This window comes from Manis javanica, chromosome 1 (genome assembly GCF_040802235.1).
Source record: "Manis javanica isolate MJ-LG chromosome 1, MJ_LKY, whole genome shotgun sequence".
Classification (NCBI taxonomy): Eukaryota; Metazoa; Chordata; class Mammalia; order Pholidota; family Manidae; genus Manis; species Manis javanica.
Genome location: NC_133156.1, coordinates 233,169,870 through 233,190,403, shown reverse-complemented (window position 1 = coordinate 233,190,403; position 20,534 = coordinate 233,169,870).

Sequence of the window (20,534 nt, the reverse complement as noted above, 5' to 3'; positions counted from 1 at the left end):
ACAATATGGCAAAAGCATTACTGGAGACCAGGGATTATATGTTTGGAAATTGGATTCTAGTCCTGAGATTGTTTGCTAGGCCACACCATTTTCCTTCTCAGGAGCATAATTTTCTATTCTGCAATTTAATAACATCAGGAGTTTTCAAAAAACTACTTAAAGCAGATTTAATAACATCAGTAGTTTTCAAAAACTACTTTTTGAATTAGCGGCATTATTATTTTTTTTTTCAGTCAAACAGTAAGTACTGCTTTTGTCCCCTAACATATAAAACCTATGAGGCTTGAACTACTCTGGTTGAAGCCTGTTCTTTTTTTTTTTTTAAATCAACTTATTACCTCTCAGCTCCAAATCTACCCTTTATTTAAGTCTGCTCTGTGATACCTAAGCTGAACCCTGTAATAATTTCTCTTTTGTATCTAGTATGATATTCCGGTTTCTCAGAAGAGGGACTAAAGAGATGTTGCAAAAGGAGATGATCTCTCTTCCTGGTGCTCGTATGCTTCTGCTTTATTGTTCTTACTCTTTCTGCGTGAAAGCTGGTGGCATGTCTGGGGGAAAGTGATAGTTACCCCAATCATGCCTTCAAGGACTTCCCAGTGAATGTAAAAATCTTGTGGGTACATTGCCGGAGAGTCTCAGAAGTACCCAGCTGTTGGTTTCACACAACGGGCCTGCCTGCGTCCTGAGGCTTGTTTCCTGCTTGCCGTGCCTGGCTGCAGTTCCCCCGCCCCCTCCTCACCTGCGATCTGGGAGGGTGTTTCCTATATGCCAGTCTAAGCTACAGCTCCTGGTCCACCACGCATGGCCCAGCAACAACGGCCCAGCTCTGGCCCAGGACAACCAGGTGAAATCCATCATCTTTTGATTTTTAACCACAAATCCTCCAATAAGGTCTAAATCCCAACCTTGCTGAGGGCACCTCATATCGAAGTTTATTTTTTCCTTGGGTACCCTCCTTCAAACCTAGGTAATTCAGAGTTTTCTTTACCTTTAAATTTAATTCCTTGTGACTAGATAATAATTCTTGATGTTAAAGATTCCCTGTTCAAATCATTACGCTGAGTATCTTACCTGGACTGGACCCTGTTTCATACAAAGCTGGCATGGAATGGGAGGATTGCAAATAATGTCTATTCACTGCTCCTATTTACTCCTGTGGGAAGAATGTGTGGGATCGACAGAGAGATACATTTGGAAAACCACTGGGCTGTCTTATCTTCCAGTCCTTCTACCCTAACCTTGTCAGGTCCATAAGGATGGCAGGTGTACTGAACTCAAGCTGACGCAGGTTATCATTTGCAGAGATTGATGGGGTTCATCACTGCCTCACAATAGTGTCTATAACAGAAATTCCACTCAGCTTTGAATGAGGGGATGTGGGTGTACAACTTGGATTTACTATGAAGAGATATACTTAGTTATAGAATCTACATAAGCCTCAGTGTCCTCGTGTATAATCTGGGATCTGTAACCCCGTCCTGTGAGTTTCACCAGGAGTGTTATGAAGACCATTCGGAAACATACCCGGCACTTGTTTGTACGCCATGGTCAAATATAACAGTGGTTGTGATATTTCTTGCTTTTGTTATCACCATCTTCCTTATTTCTCATATTGAAAAACTGAGGCCTAAGAAGGGTTTGAAATTTCCCTAAAATCACATCATTGACTCTGCCCAGCTCAGTATGCTTTCCTCGCCTGGTGCATTTTGATGACACACAGGAAAACCAACCCAGGAGGACCATGTTTTAAATTAGTATTTATATGGGAATAACATTTCTAAACATGTAGAATTTAATTTAGCAAAACTTACTTAAATTTTATATTAAATAGTCATGATTTTTAACAAACATTTCTGACATTCTCATTTCTACCAGAAGAGGCCACTACGATCCAGCTTAATGGATTTATCATCACCGTGAATAATTCCCTTTGCTTTAGAAAATTGCCATGCACTTCAGCAGGTAATGATTTGGATTATGTCTTTCTTTTTTCTTTTTTCTTCACTCTCCTTTTGAAAGGCAGCCCCTCTTCCAGCTGAGAGTAGTGACTGTGCACACTCACCCTTCTGGCCCCTTGGAAGAAGCCACGGTTTTAGAGACAGACATTCAAATCTTGGCTCTGCCACTGACACAAACTGTTTAACCCTGGGAAGTAACTTCAACTTGTCCACTTTTACAAGAAGAAATTAAAATATCTAGCTTGTTTGTTTTTTAAAAAGGTTAAATGAGCTACTGTCATCAAAGTACTTAAAATATTGCCTGGAGCACAGAGGGTGAACACACATCAGTGCCTACACCTCTAGAATTTTTGGTACACTGTTGCTCACACCTGTCTCTTTGTCACCTAGTATTTTTAAAAAGAATCCTAAAATGGTTTATGTACATTTACTTGAAAATGGAAAAATGGGTAGAAGGCTACATTCAAGGCTGTTTACAAGGTTAACATAGAGATGTAAGTATAATGACTAGTAAGGAGAGATTATAGATTTATTCATTTTATCTTTAAATTGTAATACCATTTTTATCTTTACATTTTTAAAATAACAAATACTACCATTTAAAATATTAAAACAAATAAACAATAACTTGTTTTGCCTTAGATGCCTTTTCTATTTCTGTAACCACTTAGCAAATTAGTGTACGTGAAATGAAAAAGTAAAAGCAATGGTCATTTTGTTGCCTGTCAGCATGAGGCCAAGCCATCCTTTTGAGTTGGAACAACTGGATTTTTGTTTTCTTTTTTTACATCACAAGAAAATGTTAATAGAATATAATCATAATAACAGAATTATTTGATAAACAAGACATATGATGGGAAAATGATCAGGAATACATTCTTTTTCTGATCCTTGAATTTTGCCTGATGAAATTTTTATAAACCTCAAACATGAACACAACTGAATAAATGTGGCATGGCATGTGTATGCATGGCGTGTGTATGCATGACATCAACTTGTGTTAAGAAAGGCAAGGGTTTATAAACAAAATTTAGGATTCGGATTGTCTTTGAGAAGGGAGGCTGTAAGAGATTGAACCAGAAAAGGACTGTATAAGATGTCCCATGGTGATACGTTCTGGTTCTTAAGTTAAAATGGTGGGTTCACTATCGAGTAGTGATTCCTTCAAGTATTTTGATTTGTAATGAATGCACAAATGCATGTATGTTTATCTATTTGCCCTTATTCTAATGCATATATCAATTCTTACATAATTATAATTTTATTAACTTCAACCAAAAAAAAAGTACTTGAAAAACTTATATCTAAAACTTGAGCAATATTTATCAACATCAAAGGTAAACTATATGAGAGCCATTATTGTGTTTTCCTATCTTTGAATAGCTTTTTTTGAGAGTTTTCAGCATATGTCTTTGCTTCATATACTATTGTCATGGGATTAAAAATTCCAGAAGCAGCAGCTTCAGGATGAATTCTTTCATGTTCATTGTTAGATCACCCTTTGAAAATTTTGTTTTGGCCAACTACATACTTATAATTTTAATAATTTATCATTTGAGCTGAAAAATATGACATTTATAAATATGTGAGGAAAGAATCACCCACAGCCTATAATAAATGCTACAACAATTAAAGATGCATCTGATAGAACACAACCTAATCATGATGGTAAAAAAGTCTTTGTAACATGCTTTTTTCATATTTGGATAAATGATTGTACAACTGAACCTTAAGCTCTGATGAAATGGCAAACACATTCACCTGGACCTTGCCTGTTGGTTTATCGGCCAGTATGCACCTTGACGGTTGATCTGTGTCTCTATTGTGGTTAAACATGTGTAGACGTGACTGGGCTTGAAATAGAAAGAAGTTATGGAATAGCCTCAACCTTTGCTCATGGAAATGCTTATTGAAGGTCAATGTTTCCAGCAAAATATATGGAAGAGCCCTATGGCTTTAAAGTTTACAATAATTTGTTTACTATTTCAAGGAAATTCTTTAACATTATTTTTTTTAATATCAACTGCATGCCCAGCACTTTCTCTTTTCCTTCAGAGCAGTTATGTACTCAGGTATCCATAAAAAAAAAATATATATATATATATATATTCTATTTAAAATATTTTAAGTAAACCTTTATATTGTTTCATTATATTGGAAGGATATGATATCTGGCATATTGTAAATATTAACATTTAACAATGAAATTGTTACCATAACATTTAATTGTATTTAATTGAATATAAATTCCATGGTAATTTGATACCTCCCATCTGTTCATTTAAAAATAAATAAGCTCTTCTTTAGCATAGAAAACTTTTATTTTCTCTTTTCTCCTTGAACTTAATTTCATTTTCATTTTCTCCATAATTTCCATTGTTATGTAATATATTTTTAAGTTTGAACATCTTTTACTGATTACCCCATCATATCCATATAAATTAAAATGTATATATTAATTGGATGTTTTATATTTATTTCCTTGGATCCTGTATGTCATAAATTTCCTTTGAATTGAGTTAAAGAATTATCATCATCACCAATAATACAGTTAATAAAAATGACATAAATATATTACAAAACTTGATAATTATGGAAGTGGAAATATATCTTAGTGAAATAAAACCTTACCCAAAATTTCATTTAATAAAAAGAGGCATGTCACAAAAAATGAATCATCTGGCAACTATCATATTATCTTTTATTTTGGAGGTAGAAAAAGTAATCAGATTTAAGAGGAAATAAGATGAGGATTAACTATAAATTGAACTATTTAATGATATAATTGGATAAGCTGTTTTTGATGACCTTATTGAATAATACACAGTGAATCTGAAAATGATAACATAGAAACTTTATCCTTGGGTATTATCCAATGTAATATACACATTTGCCAGAAAATGTTATAGTCACATTTTGAAAATCCTCATGATTAAAATATTCCTGCTTTGTTAGCTCAGAACAAGCTTTTCAAGTAATGAATGATTCAAGGGATGAATCTTAGAGGATTAGCTGGAGAGAATTTCTTAGGTGTAAATTAATGAAATAATATTTTAATATTAAATATTTCTCATAGGGTCTCTTTGTTTTGTTTTTTCAGGAGCCTCTCCTTCAAAAGGAATATGTTCTTTGAAAAGGCTCAGGAGTTGGAGGAGGCAAAGAACATAAGTGAACATGATTAGTATTTCTACACCAGTCTACTATATATCTGAATTCAGAAGGTGTGAAGGTACTTTTCTGTTACTACCCTTTATATCTCCTACTCCACCCCACTCCCAAACAGAAATTGTCAGCCCTTTCACATCCCAGGGAAAATCATCATAGTAAAAGTTACAATAGATAAAGCATATGGGTTTATTTTATAAAAAAGAAAAAGAACTATTTGTGAATTCAAAGATATTTACAGGCGAATCTATTGTAAGAGATTTTACCAATGAAAGTTAAAGATGTGGGAAATGAGCTCCTCTGGACCTGTATTCACAAATAAAGATCCTCCCTTTAGCAAACTCTAATCGTAGGCAAATATTTAAGACAAGTACAATATAGAAAAAAATTTAATACTTGTAAAAGAGGAAAACCATGGATCGCATGTCTTAAATATCCATTCTGGAGCTCTGAAATTAGAACTAAGATTTGTAGAACAGTATGGCATTAAAGCTTGTCCAAATTTGATCTACAGTGGTTGCCTCCTTTGAATATGTCACTCCTATCAATGGGCACTGTTTTCCTTGTAAGCCAGCAGGATAATACACTGATGAGGCAGGGAGGTGTGACAACTATGTTCCTAATGAGACTCTCTCCACACTTTGGAAACCAATACTCTTTGCCAAGCTGTGTACTTGACTCTGGAATATAGATCCAAAAAGGTGTGGTGCTTGCCCTCCGAAATCTACAGTATAATCATGCAGACAGACGTGCAAGTAAGTGATAACTAACCGCTGTTGTTTGTGGCTGTGTGTGCTTCAGTGGTGTCATTACAAGATGCAAAGGCAGTTTGAGCGAACATCTCTGTACTTCTGGGGCATCAGGGGAGTCTACCTCATCACAAACTTTGCTGTGATTATCTATACTACACATTTCTCAAAAAGCAGGAGAATCCAAAATCAGGCAATGTGGCTACAATACTTCGTTTGATAAAGTAATGTCTCAGTATAACACAATAACTTAACCTAGGTATATGTAATTATTTCTTTATTACATACCTATGCCTCACACCCTATATGGAGCTTTAAGCTATGCTGAAATTGAATATTCCTTTTGAATAATTATCATTCCTGCTATTTAACTAACTTGGTGGTTCTCCTGAGGCCGAAAGAGTGAATGGTTTTGAGTATGACTCCTACTGAAAAAGCACACTCTGCCCAATAGATGGCGCTATGGCATCAATTCGTAAAGTTATAAAACTGACATTAAGAAAACCAAAAACATAATCACTATCTTTTTTTCCCTCAAGCAGACTTTATGAAGCATTAATCAATTCAGAGAAGCTAATAAAATGCCTGGAAAATGAATCCCAATGTTATTTAAATTATGGCTGTTTATCAGCAAACAAGAAATTTATGGGCTGGCTATTAGAGTACGCTAAAAGGCAAGGTGGTCAAAATAGATTTGACCCTTGATAACGTCTGGGGATATTTCTGATGTGAAAAAACAAAATTTGAATTTGTCATTATTTGAAGGATGATTCCATTACTTTTCTTTAAGGAGTCAACTTTGGCAGTCTCTGCGTTGACATCATGTATCTACGTTACAATTTCTTTTGTAAATTTTAAATTCCTGCCAGCTCTTGGCCTGAGCTGCCAGTCTCTTTAATATGTCAGAAGATTGTTTGTCTGCCACAGTAAGCTAACATTTATTTTTGTTCTAAATTAGAAAAAACAATAGGGCTGAATCAGCTTGACATGATAGTTAGCTGATCACCACCAGGGATGTTTTCATTGTTAAGGATGAAGAAATAGAAAGAAAAAGGAGTCCAAAAATGAAATGTGTGCTGAAATCAGGAGAGAATGCCTGTAGGCCTGGGGAGGGTCTCCTCATTATGAAAAACCTCGGGGAACAATAGTCTGGGGACCTTTTCAGAGAATTCAAAGTCAGTATTTATTTGGTTCTCAGCTATATTTTAAGTAAGAAATTAGAAAACACAGGAGAGTGAAGTATTATCTTATTCTGATGAGGGAACTGAGTTGGTCTGGCCTTGGGTCACGGTCAGCATTCGAGAGGACTACTTGACATGAGTATAAACACTGTTTTGTTGTTTTTTATCTTGATGATTTGTCAGTGATAAAAAAAAGAGGCCATCTTTATTTTAAGAGGCCTGCTTCTATTCAGGCTCAGTTTTTTGCTATGTGGGATGACATAAGGGTTAGATGTTGTATTGTCAGAAATGAAGACTCCTTTACACATCACCTTCCATGCCCTGGAGGACACTGTATAGGAAAGACACAAAGCAGAGAGTCAGGACACATGGGTCCTGCCACTTCATCTGTGGCCTGTTTTCTCATTTGTATAATGGTAGGGAAGAAAAGATTATTTCTAGAGTCCCCATTAATACTAAAAGTCTATTATTTCGTTTTTCTAATGCTGGACATAATACGTTATATAAAATTTAATGACCTTACAACCACAAATGATACATTATATTTTAGAATAAAAGGCTGATTAACACATTAGTAAGTCAGTGAACATAGCAGTGGGTTTCTAGGTTTTTCTGACATGAATATTCTTGGAAATAAGTTCAATAGAAAGAAAACTCAACCTCACTTATAGAGAGTTTGGCTTTTTTCCCTCTATTCCAGCCTTTCTTCTCACAGATAATTATTGAGCAATTACTATGCATGAGAGACTACACATGGTCCTGGGGATACCGCAGTTACAAGTCAAACTTTGATCCTGCCTTTTAAAGTTTATGATCTCATGGACAGCAAGCTAACAATGAAGACATATGTGCTAAGGAGGGTGGAAATACAGACTGCCACGTGGGGCCACATCTGTCCAATTAAAAAATATAGCCCTCCTCTCTGTGTCTATCAAGTTATTATCTTGCATCTTACTCTTTCAAGGCTTGAAGATGGCACTCAAAGTCTTGGTGCCAAGGGGGGAGTTTCTAGATACTGATCACCACCAGGGATGTTTTCATTGTTAAGGATGAAGAAATAGAAAGAAAAAGGAGTCCAAAAATGAAATGTGTGCTGAAATCAGGAGAGAATGCCTGTAGGCCTGGGGAGGGTCTCCTCATCATGAAAAACCTCGGGGAACAATAGTCTGGGGCCACATCTGTCCAATTAAAAAATACAGCCCTCCTCTCTGTGTCTATCAAGTTATTATCTTGCATCTTACTCTTTCAAGGCTTGAAGATGGCACTCAAAGTCTTGGTGCCAAGGGGGGAGTTTCTAGATACTATCTACACTAGTTTCCATAACAAAATATCACAAACTGGGTGGCTTAAAACAACAGAATTTTACTCTCTCACAGTCGTGGAGGCTAGAGTTCAAAATTACGGTGTCAGCAGGGCCATGCTCCCTTCAGAGGCCCTAGTGAAGAGTCCTCCCTCACCTCTCCTAGCTTCTGGTGGTTGCCGGTGACCCTTGGGTGTCCTGGCTTGTGGTGGCAGAGCTGTGAGCACTCCCCTACTTCCATGATGACCTCTCCCATGTCTCCTTTGCCTCCATGTCCATCTCTTTCAAAGGACATGAGTCACTGAATGCAGGACCCACCCTAATCCTAAAGAACGTCATCTTGAATAGATTATATCAGCAAATATCCTATTTCCTAATAAGGTCTAACTCACAGTTCCCAGGTGGGCATGGATTTTTGGAGAACAGGTTTCAACCCAGTACAAGACGTAGAAGCCTACGGGAAAGGACAGATGAAGGAGGATGGCAGGAGCAGAGCTACCCTTTGTTAATACAACATGCATATTTAAGATTACATCCATTATATGTGTTCATTAGGAGAAAACGGAACATGGCTAACTATAGACACGTTTATTCATTTACAATGCATGATATTTCCACTTAAGTGTTCATAGTCCAAGTCACCTCACAGAGAGCTGGATTCTGGCTGGTCATGGGCAGCTGTAACCTGGACTGCGCCTGAATCTCATGGAGGTCAGCAGCCTCATCCTCACTGCCCAACAGAAAAATTAGCCTCTGAATTACTGAGAATGTGAATAATTTATGACAATATAATGATTACACTAAATTTCCTTCCAGTTTCTTCAATTCAAAATCGATTTCAAATTATCTTGCCTTACCATTAGCTAAGGCATATTTAATATGAGGGGCTTGAAACAATGGCAGTGAGAAATCCTTTTATGATAGATTTGTTGCTAAGCTCTCAAATCACGAATCAAACTTCTTTAGACACAATTTATGTTCTTTTCAGTTTTCTAAGTCCTTGGAGAATTTTCATTGAGGGAGAATTGGCTTCTATGAAATGCAAGTGAAACTACTGCTCTGAAAATGCAGATGTCTCCCCGTCACGGGTCAGCCCAGTCAAGGGGCGGTACCGAGTGTGGAGAGCGGCCCCCATCGCACAGTCCCTTTCCCAACTTCCTTTTTCTTTCTTCACTTCTTTCTCTTTCCCTTCCTTTCAAGGACTAGAAATGGTTCTAAGAAGAGGGCTGAAAGTCCATCAATATGCTATTTTCTTTGTAAACCTATCCTGAAAGACCAGACAGAATTCAAGCTTTGCATTCAAAAAACAAAGAAAACCGTAACTGTGTGAAGTGATTGTACTAGCTTGATTGTGATGATTAATTCAGTGTATACATATATCAAATAATCAAGCTGCATACCTTAAAATATACAATTTTTCATTATGAATTATACCTCAACAAAGCTGAAAAAGGTAAGTTCAAATGCAGTTCCTAGAATAATATGCTTAGAAAACCCAAATGGGAGGAGGTTAGAAAAACAAATAGGCCTGTCTAAGAACACACTGAGTGTTCAGTGCACCCCTGAATGGGATAGCACCTCCCCATCAGTACACAAGTAGCTGGAGCTTTGGGTGACTTTATAAACTTCTCAGTGTGCCAGTGCAAAAAGGTGTCTCTTGGGTACAGAAGCAATACCCAAGATGTCCATTCCTCTCCCTAATAAAGGTGAGCAGGGTTGGATTTCATCCACTTACATCGTCAGCTGGGCAGTTTCTGCAGCCATGACCTGCACATGCACAGCAGGCAGCCCTGGGCTGATTTTACTCTCATTAGCTCTGATTAATAGTCCCCATTTGCCATGATGGTCATTTCCCTGACAGAGGAGAGACATTTTAGAAGTAGGAGAAGTAACAGTTGCTTATATTGATCAGTGATCATTGAGCACATGATTATCCAGCAAGTGTCTAGTATCTAGAACGGACTGGCTGATGGGGGGGCAGTGAAACCCTGACGTTAGTAGTGGAGACTGGCTGGATGTGGATTCTGACTGGCTCTACCTTGTCTATCTTAGACAAGTTATATAAACAGTTGATCCCCCTCAGAAAGGCTGATTTTAGTTGCTAAAATATAGCATTATATGGATTAAAAGGGTTAATGGAGATAATGAACTAAATGGATTGTTTCAAAAAAGTGAAAAAAAGTGTTTGAAAATTGTGTGTTTCCAATGAATGAAACAGAGAGGTAATAAGATACTTAGACACTGATAATAAATAATTTATCTTCTAGTGATTCCTACTTTAAATGTCGTGGAAACAATTATTGAATCATCTCTAAGGATTAGTAACTGATTTTACTGGTAACAGAGAGCCAGTGACATGATGTTTGTCCCTACTAATGACTCCTTCTTCATTCATAAATACACCACTGTATTTCTCAAAAATAACTTTGGTAAGTTTGGGTTGAACATATTTAATGCTTATGGTAACAAATTGCCTATGGGTTTGTACTTTAATTCCAACAGGAATAATCTAATACGTCATCTGCTTCCTTTTGTGTTTGTGTATGTGAGAAAGAGAGAGAGAATTTTGAATGTTATTCAATTTAAAAAAATCATTACTTAAAATAAATGAGAGACTTCTGACTTCTTTCTTAGGGAGAAGTAACTTTGGCCCGGCTGATAATCTCTGTACTCAGTTTATTAATTTTATACCTAAGATCATAGACATTTTCAGGAGCTAAATCTGAGATGATACTAGGAAGAAGAATTCCATTTAAAAAATAAAAAGGATATAGACTCTTTAGAGGTTCATTTTTTTTGTGTTTTGGTTTTTGAAATAAACACTGTGATCATATCCATGGATATCAAGGTTCTCCATATGGAAGATTCACCTGTAAAGTTACATAACTTTTGCAAAAGTTGCCGACTGAATGCCTTCTCGGCTGCTGAGTGATTTTCCAGGATGGGGGGCTCTTATTCTGGAAAACTTGTCAAGGCCCTGGGTCTGGCCTTCCTGCTTGTGGGTTCATAAAATCCTGACTGGTTGGTGCACCCAGCTGGAATCTGTCTCTATGACAGATTGGACCAGAGGACACTGAGCAGGGGACCAGGATGCGAATTCATTTTTTTTCTCATTTGCACTAAAAAAGAGAACTGTCCAGAACACTAAGAGGCTGACATCTCCATGACCTGAGTTGTCCTTAACTATTGGCAAATTGTTCTGGAATGCTAATAAATCACAAGTTGACTTGGTGAATTTGAAATGAGTAAGGGAAATCTTTTTCCTAATTTGTAGGGTAGATTCCAATTAGTGGATTTACTATGTCAGATGGAATGAACCTGACTTAAAGCACTATATGAAAGGACCAGTCTGTCCTTTCTTCTGCTAGCACTGAGCACTGTAATTTACATATCTTAAAGCTGTTTTGAAAACCTTAATGATATATTATAACTCACATATAAAAATGGCTGGAAAAAAATGACACCAAGTGCTGGTGAGGGTGTGGGAAACCAAATCCCCTTACATTGTGGGAATGGAAAATGGCATAACCAATCTGGAAAATAGTTTTGCAGCTTCTTGTAAAACTAAACATGCAGTTACCATATGACCCAGCAGTTGTACTCTTGGGCATTTATTCCAGAGAAATGTCAAACAGCTACTAAAATTAGACAATAGAGGTGAATGTACTGAGTTGCAGTAATGTTGTCAATAATTATTAACTGAAAAAACTTGATTTTAAAACTGAACAATTTTTATAAAGCAAAAAATAAAGATGTACAAATGCATAGAAAATTGTCTGGATGATATATCAAAATGTTGCATTGTTCTTGGACAGGCAAATGGTAGGGTGATTTTTTTGTCATTGTTCTGAAATTTTTAATTGTTTGGAGTGATCCTATATTATTTATATAACACAAAATAATAATTTTTATGTATTTCAAAAAGCATTTTCTATTGTATGTACCTTTAAAAATATTTCATATTACTGCTTTTAGTCATTATTAACATTAAACACCTAATAAATGTCTGTTGTCTTTAAAATTTATTTTGAGCAAATTGTATAGTCAGATGCAATGTAAGAAATAATACTGGGAGATTTTGTGTACTCTTTACACAGTTTCCTCTGTTGGTAATATTTTGCAAAATTATCACATAATATCACAGCCAAAATATTGGCTTTGATACAATCCATGGAGCTTTTTCAGATTTCTCCAGTTTTACTTCTGTTGGTATGTGTGTGTATTTATATGTATGTATGTATGTGTGTGTAATTCTATGTAATATTGTTATGTGTACAGAGTCACGTATCCATCACCATAAAGACTTCTTGTGTTGCTCTTTTATAGTTACATCCACTACCTTCCTGTCACCTCTATCTCAGTCCCTAACTCAATGGTAACCACCAATTTTTTCTTGATTTCTGTAATTTTGTCATTTCAAGAATCTTATGTAAATGGAATCACTCAGTATGTGACCTTTTCAAACTAGCTTTTGTTACTGTGCATAATTCCCTAGAGACTCATAAAAATTGCTACACGTATCAACAGTTCATTCCCTTTTAATTGTTGGGTAATATTCCACAGTATGTGTGTACCACAGTTTGTTATCCATTTACTCACCGAAGGACATCTGGGTCATCTCCAGTGTTTGGATATTTTGATAAAGCTATTAGGGACATTTATGTACAGGGTTTTGTGTGACCATAGGTTTTTTTCAATTAATAATTACTGGTAACATTGCTGCAACTCAGTACATTTACCTCTGTTATATAATTTCAGTAGCTGTTTGATATTGTATACATGTATTTCTTTATAGAGGAAGAACTGTGTAGTGGAATGCAAAGCAGCGTGGTAATGAGACACAGCCTGGTCTCCCATTCTACTCCAGCCACTTACTGAGTATGTGATCCTGAGCAAAGCATTCATCATTTGGAGCCTCAATTTTCTCATCCAGAAAATGGGACTAATTATAGCTTGTAAATTGTCACAAAGGTACGTAAGTGTTTGGTAGATAGGAGGTGCTTAGTAAATCACAACTGCTGTTTTTGGAGGCCAGAACAACATTTCTTTTGTATTCTTAGAGCTACAATTTTGTGTTTGCGCTGAAAAAAAAAAAAAAAGTGTTTGATTCCCAGAGCAGCAGCGCCGACCACTGCCAGGCGATGAGTCATTAGAGAATTACTACCACATGAAAGACCAACTCCTCTGAAACCTCTACGTCATTCTGTTTATAACCCAAGAACCTTTATTCCTATTTTGGCAGCATGATTTAATGATTTTTTCTACTTTGATTTGTAAGCACACAGTTTTTCTTAATTATTAAGCTTATTATTGTGGGTAGCCCTCCTCCTTACAGAAATTCAGTTCTAGCACTTTTGACAAGATATTCTTCCAATTTCTCTGGCTTCTTCTGCCTTGGTTCAGGACTTTATTAAATTTCATGCAGAGTACTCCACCAGCCCACCAACTTGCATGCTTTCCCTGACTCAGTCAGTCCTTTGTAGTACAGCCAGAGTGAACTTTCTGAAAAGAAGGATTTTCTTATTTTACTATGCAGCTTTTGATGTTGGAAACAATTATCTCAGCGAGTAATGAGATGTCCTGTGGGATTACTATTTACAAAACGAGCCTTGTGAGACTTGAAGGATTAAATTGGCTTTGATGCTTACATAGAGTGCTTCTCTTACCCCCAAAACCCAGAATAGAAAGCTCTGAGACCATTTTAGAGGTGTAAGAAAGTATGGACCCGACTCAGGACCCGAGGGGAGATTATTCTCAAGTGACATCAACTTTCCCAGATCATCTGTGACTATTCTGGCCGCATAGGCCATTGTGATATGCTCGCCGAATGAGGAAAAGGATAGAAGCAGAGGTGAAATGTGGACTATTTCCAGGTACGTGTGAACGGGTCTGGACACTAGATGACAGTGGCAGAGGACTTTCCATGCGCCATCTCATTTAATACTCAGGGTAACTTCACAAGGCATTACCATCACCCCTACTGTAAAGATGAGTACGTAGACGCATGAAGACACACCGTAATATCAAACCCAAGTCCCTCTGAACCCTTGACATTACTCTTTCCATTTCATCTCCCAGTCTCACAAGAGTCTGTAACCAATATTTATGCATGCAACTTTTCACAGTAGCTTTATTCCAATAAATATTCATTGGATGTCAATAGCTTATATGACATATAATGCTTCTTCTGTCTCTAAGTTTTAATATCAAGTAGGTCCTGCTTGCTGTTTTCCCCTCCTGTTTTCTAAGTGCAATGCCATCACGAGCCTCCAATGGTGTGTGGGTAAAAGCAGTGGAAGAGGTGAGCTCAAAATTCTTGAACGTATGAACAAGGCAACTACATGAGGCATGTGAACTCATCGAGTCCAGAGCCTCTGAAACGTGCAGCAGACAGTTCACTATTTTCTCGTGGGAACTCTTAAACAATTAACGTAGTTAGTTCCACATTAAGGACTAAGATACAGCTCCAAATTAAGTAATATTTTTCCCTTGAATTTAAATTTCTTAGAAACATTGAATTTCTGTTTTTCGCAATACATACCTATATGATCTAAGTCACAAGCATACATTTTAATTAAATAAGCCACAGAACTGATCCCATAGTTGTTCTGCTAATGGCAATTTCCCATCTGTTGTGTGATCTTTTACAATACGTAATTAGGAGTGGACAACAGGCTACAGGTTTAAAGAGTATGGGAAAGACACTTGCATTCCTGTTTGCTGCTGATTGTGTGCATCCCACCTAGCACCCCACACCAACGCAAACAGGAATCACCTAAACAAACAATCAAAAAATGGTGTAATACATTTTTAGTGCATAGTAATAGATCATTGCAGATCATTAATATCCCATAGAAGCACTGTCAGAGCCTAGGGGAAGAATAGTCTACTTTAGCCAATAATCTCTTTTTAACTGGGCAAAATGAAGGCTAGATAAAGGAGCTAATTTAACTGTTGAACTGTTTTTATGAGTGGAGATTATTATCTCTGATTTTAATCTTTGTATTTCTCAGGAGAAGGATACTTTGGGATACAACCTTTTTTGGGCTCTTTGCTATCAGGAAGGGGTTATGACTGAACCTTCTCTGCCCTACACACATGCACACATACACCACACGGACACATGTATGCACACAGACACACACATGTATTCTCACAGTTGAAACCCTTAAAGAAAGCTTACTTTTCCCCTTTAAAAAAGCAAAGTATGCTTGTTCTCAAGACAATTTGAGAAATGATCATAATTCCTAAATAATAAAATAAAAACTGTCCTAACTTTCCCACTAACTGTAACTGCAAATTTGTTTAGGAGACAAATGATGTAAATTTAAAGATAAAGAAGTAAAGCTTTATTACAGTAGGTTGTAACCGCATTTGTATTCACCAAAATCTCAATGAATGTGTCAAGACGCGATGCCTATATGCTATGGTTTTAACAAATGTGTTTATACTACCTGTGATGAACAGTGTTTTTTGAAAGGAAAACCAGCTGTAATGACACAAAGACTGAAGTTCAGTCTCCAGATCTTCCTGCTTGAGAATTAATCTTGATGAAAGATAAGCCTCTCGTTAGTAGCCTCCCTCTTCTGTCCCATATCCAAAGGTGCACTATTCAGTCAATGCATGTTATCTCTGCAAATCAAATCCTATGTTGCCGAGCCTGACAAAGATGATTTAAGTAATCGGAAAAACATGATTTTCTTTGTTCTCTACATTTTCCTGAATGAATGTTCTTTCTCTTCCTATTTTCTTTTTAATTTTCAAAGGACCTTGGTTTAAAGTTGATTAACCATCACTTTAAACTAAAGTACAGGTAAGTAAGAATACGTTTTCTTCTGAGAGAAAATCCTTGCAAGTTTCAAAGAAAAAGTACTATCTTCTACTTGGATCCATTTGAGAAGACTGAGAAAACTCTGGCCTCCTTCTGGTAGGAAGTCAGAAAGAGGCCCATTTTCTGCTTGTTACAGGAAAGACCTGTATAAAAGGGCCAGGGGACATGGCGCTACGGAGACTGGTATCCTGCAAAGGGAGCGGACTCAGAGCCTAGGAAACCTTCTGACTGTCAGTCAGTGGCATTCCCAGGAAACTCCCCTGCCTTTGAGAAGGTCTGCAGCAAGGGATATAATTGGATTAATTAATTGTCATTAATTACATTGGGCATTATTAATTATCTCATTCCAAACAAAGGGAGCTACTATAGAGACAGAATATTCCATGTTCAAAGCTGATTCAAGATACCCCCTGACCTGGGAAGGGGCCAGGCATCCTCTGGTCTGTGGAGAAATACATGTCTTCGGGAGTGAAGTGTGCCCATGGGATTCTCGGTATGAAGGCCCATCTCCCAGGTCACAGTTTACCAAGAACCAAGCTTACGTGCAAATGGACCTATTGAATAGGACCCTGTCACCCTGGGCAGTGGCTTGAGGCATCACCCCTTGAAGCTTGCTAAGCTAAACGGGATTTCCCAATTTAACTTTGTGACTAGCAGGTAGGCACGATTACCACGGCCAACCTATGAAACAGGGACTGTCACAATAGTTCTGAGAAAGCAAATGCGAGGAGAGGGTGATAGAGCCGAATTTTAAATTCAGAATGCTAGTGCTCTGTGACAGGGTGACAGCAAACAGCCACGAACTAAGGCAGGAGGTCAGAGGCAGAGGCAGACAGTGTGACTGAGTGAGCGGACCTGACATCTGCCTTAATCACCTCTTTACATCTCAGAAGAGGCAAACCAAGTAACTGAAGACGGACATGGTCATTTTGAGACCAGTTCTAGTTTGAAGCAGAGGGCAAGGGACTAAGACGTACATGAGGTCATCCAGGCTCTTCTGCAAAAACAATTCAATGTGGCAAAAATCCTAAAGACCAGCCACCAGGTGAGAGCGGAGGGAGCAGGTCCCTCCTGCCGAGGAGGCTGCAGGTAAGCACCCGCCAGAGGTAGGGAGGTGGGTGAAGTCTTATTACGGAATGATTATTTGAATGAAGCATTCATTTTTTCCAAATACTGATTGGAAATAGTAAAGACTGTGTTCTTCCTGTCTGAGAAATGACTAGAGGATTATGTAAATACTTAAGAATGAACTTGAAAAACACATACAAGATCTGCTCAGATTTCCATCCTGGAATGGGGAAAGATCATTCCCATATAATTCAAGTTAAAATAATGGTGGGCAACGAAATTAAGTTGTGTTTTGTTGCATATTATGAGGTATCTTTAACACAATTGTTATGGAATGAATGAAGTATGGGAAGGGAAGGGAAAATGTGGAGAAAGAAGAAAGGAAACCATGTACATGTATGTTTTTTCCTTGTCATGTGTGGATTTCAACTGAGAACCAGAGGACTGACTTGCCCAAAGTTTCAGACTACAGCCCTGAGGTCTATTCCATACTCTGCACTCTGTTCTATGGCTGTCACATCCGGGATAGAACTCACACCTCCTTATACCTTAATCTTATTTCTCTTGTTCTGAATATATTCACATTTGCAGTAATATTTAAAGGAAGATAGAAACAGATAATGAATGGGAATTCAGACTTGCATTTTTTTCTCAATCTTTTCCATGCCTCATAATTTAAAAAAAAATCCATTTTAAAATTCAGTTAAGCATCAGTGAGCTATTAAATATAGTCTAAATGTATCAGAAACTGATTCTTCCAGCTGGTGACAAACCCAAATGTACCAAATTAATAGCTTTAGTTCTTCCCAGGAATCTACATTAGCAACGAAATGTGCTTATCAAAAATGCTGTTTGGCGTACTGGAAAATTATCCCTATAAGCACTACTATAATTATAATTATGAATTAAAATAATAATAGAAAACTATAGCTCCTCTGAGGAGTAAAAAACTTTTTTGAGAATTGTTTTATGATTTCAATCTGAGCTTATAACTTTTTATCCACAGTCAAAGCAGAGTAAGGAACAGTTTATCAATAATAAACTAGAGGGGAAGCCTCCTACACTGCTGGTGGGAATGTAAACTAGTTCAACCATTGTGGAAAGCAGTATGGAGGTTCCTAAAAACTCAAAATAGTAATATCATTTGACCCAGAAATTCCACTCCTAGGAATTTATCCTAAGAATGCAGGAGTCCAGTTTCAAAAAGACATATGTACCCTTATGTTTATTGCAGTACTATTTACAATAGCCAAGAAATGGAAGCAACCTAAGTGTCCATCTGTAGATGAAAAAAGATGTGGTACATATACACAGTGGAATACTGTTCAGCCATAAGAAGAAAACAAACCCTACCATTTGCAACAACATGGATGGAGCTAGAGGGTATTATGCTCAGTGAAATAAGCCAGGTGGAGAAAGACAAGTACCAAATGATTTCACTCATCTGTGGAGTATAAGAACAAAGAAAAACTGAAGGAACCAAACAGCAGCAGACTCACAGAACCCAAGAATGGACTAACAGTTGCCAAAGGGAAAGGGACTGGGGATGGTGGGTGGGATGGGAGGAAGAAGGGGTATAAGGGGCATTACGATTAGCACATATAATGATATAATGTGGGGTGGGGGCACGGGAAGGCAGTATAGCACAGAGAAGACAAGTAGTGACTCTATGGCATCTTACCGCACTGATGGACAGTGATTGTAATGGTGTATGTGGTGGGGATTTGAGAATGGGGGGAATCTAGTAACCACAATGTTGCTCATGTTATTGTATATTAATGATACCAAAATAAAAAAAAATAATAAACTAGAAAATGAATTATAAGAAATGCTCAGAGCTAAAGAACCAGATGTATAATTACCAACAGGAATTTCAGAGAAAGAATTTTGTATCCACATTATATAGACTGAAATCAGCATCAGATTGAGGAAGAAAATTCAAGATGACAGATGGATGATACATCAAAAACTATTAGTCAAATATTACTACTAAGGCACTAACAATATTATGCTCTGTGCAGAGTGGGTACTTTGCAAGAAATGGAAAGACAGGATCTTCATGGTGCGGAACCTAAGGAGAGACAGGCAAAAAATAAAGCTATAATGTTTCAAGTCCTCAATGAAATATTAGGCTGTGTGGGACTCAATTAAAGTGCTTTGAAATTTTGGGGTTAGTGAGAGCCAGTTGAAGAGGCCAAAGAAGGCTGGCATAGACAGAGAGGGCCTTTTCCAGTGTTGTCCAGCTTTAAAACATTATATAGAAAGATTTAAGTACTTTGCACAGTAATGTACTTGGAGGTTTTCCTTAACTGGATATGGTCACTATCCCTTCTACATCCCTAACCTCCTAAAGGGTATATGGTGAGGGCCATGAGGCTGAATTCTATCTTTTTAATTCTATTTCTGCACCATTCTTCTGCACACATGTATAACAAGTTTAAAGTGATCTTGTCCTTACACATCCACTCCTTTCTTTTATCTGAACCCCTACATCTTGTTGGGGAGGTGTACTGAAGACCCAAGCACAATGGCGTCCAGTATTTCATGAGGATTTAGGAATTAAGCTGGATTTCAGTGGAGGATGCAGGGAATGGGCTTGCCGCGTGTGGCTCCAAGACTGAGACAAGCAAGGTAATGATCAGGAACCGCAGGGAGTACTTAGGATGCACTCTGTCATGTTTCCTGAATTCAATGACCTGTTCAGTCACTTGCAGAAACAGAAATCCACTGGCGTGTGTGCGCGCGTATGCGCGCACCTAAATGACTGGTTAATGTTTGCAAAAATGTCAGATAGATGCATATGTACTCACAACTGTCTCTAGCTACTTACAATAATTGAATATATCCATTCAATTAATAATCAATTGTCATCTGTCATTTTTACAGTAGAAGCCTTCAGGTTTTAGGAGTCTTTAGGCAGAAAATCAGCAACAAAAACTTGTGTGTAGATGACATATATAATTCTTCTATCTTGGTATCCACCATGCTGAGTCACAAATCCTGCTGCATTACCTGCTACAGCTTCTGAATTGCTAACTTAGATTCCTAACAATAAAAGTTACAGGAAAAAAAAATGTATATATATATATATCCAGAACATGGAAAGGAACTGCTTGTGCTGCATACAAAGTTATAATTTCAAGCTGTTAGAGTAATAAAGTTGATCTTAGCACTATCAGACTGAGAAATAGCAGCTTCTTCAATGAGGAATTTTCTCCAGCTCATCCTACCACAGTGCGGATTTAATTGTATTATCTTGATAATGAAGAAAACACATCA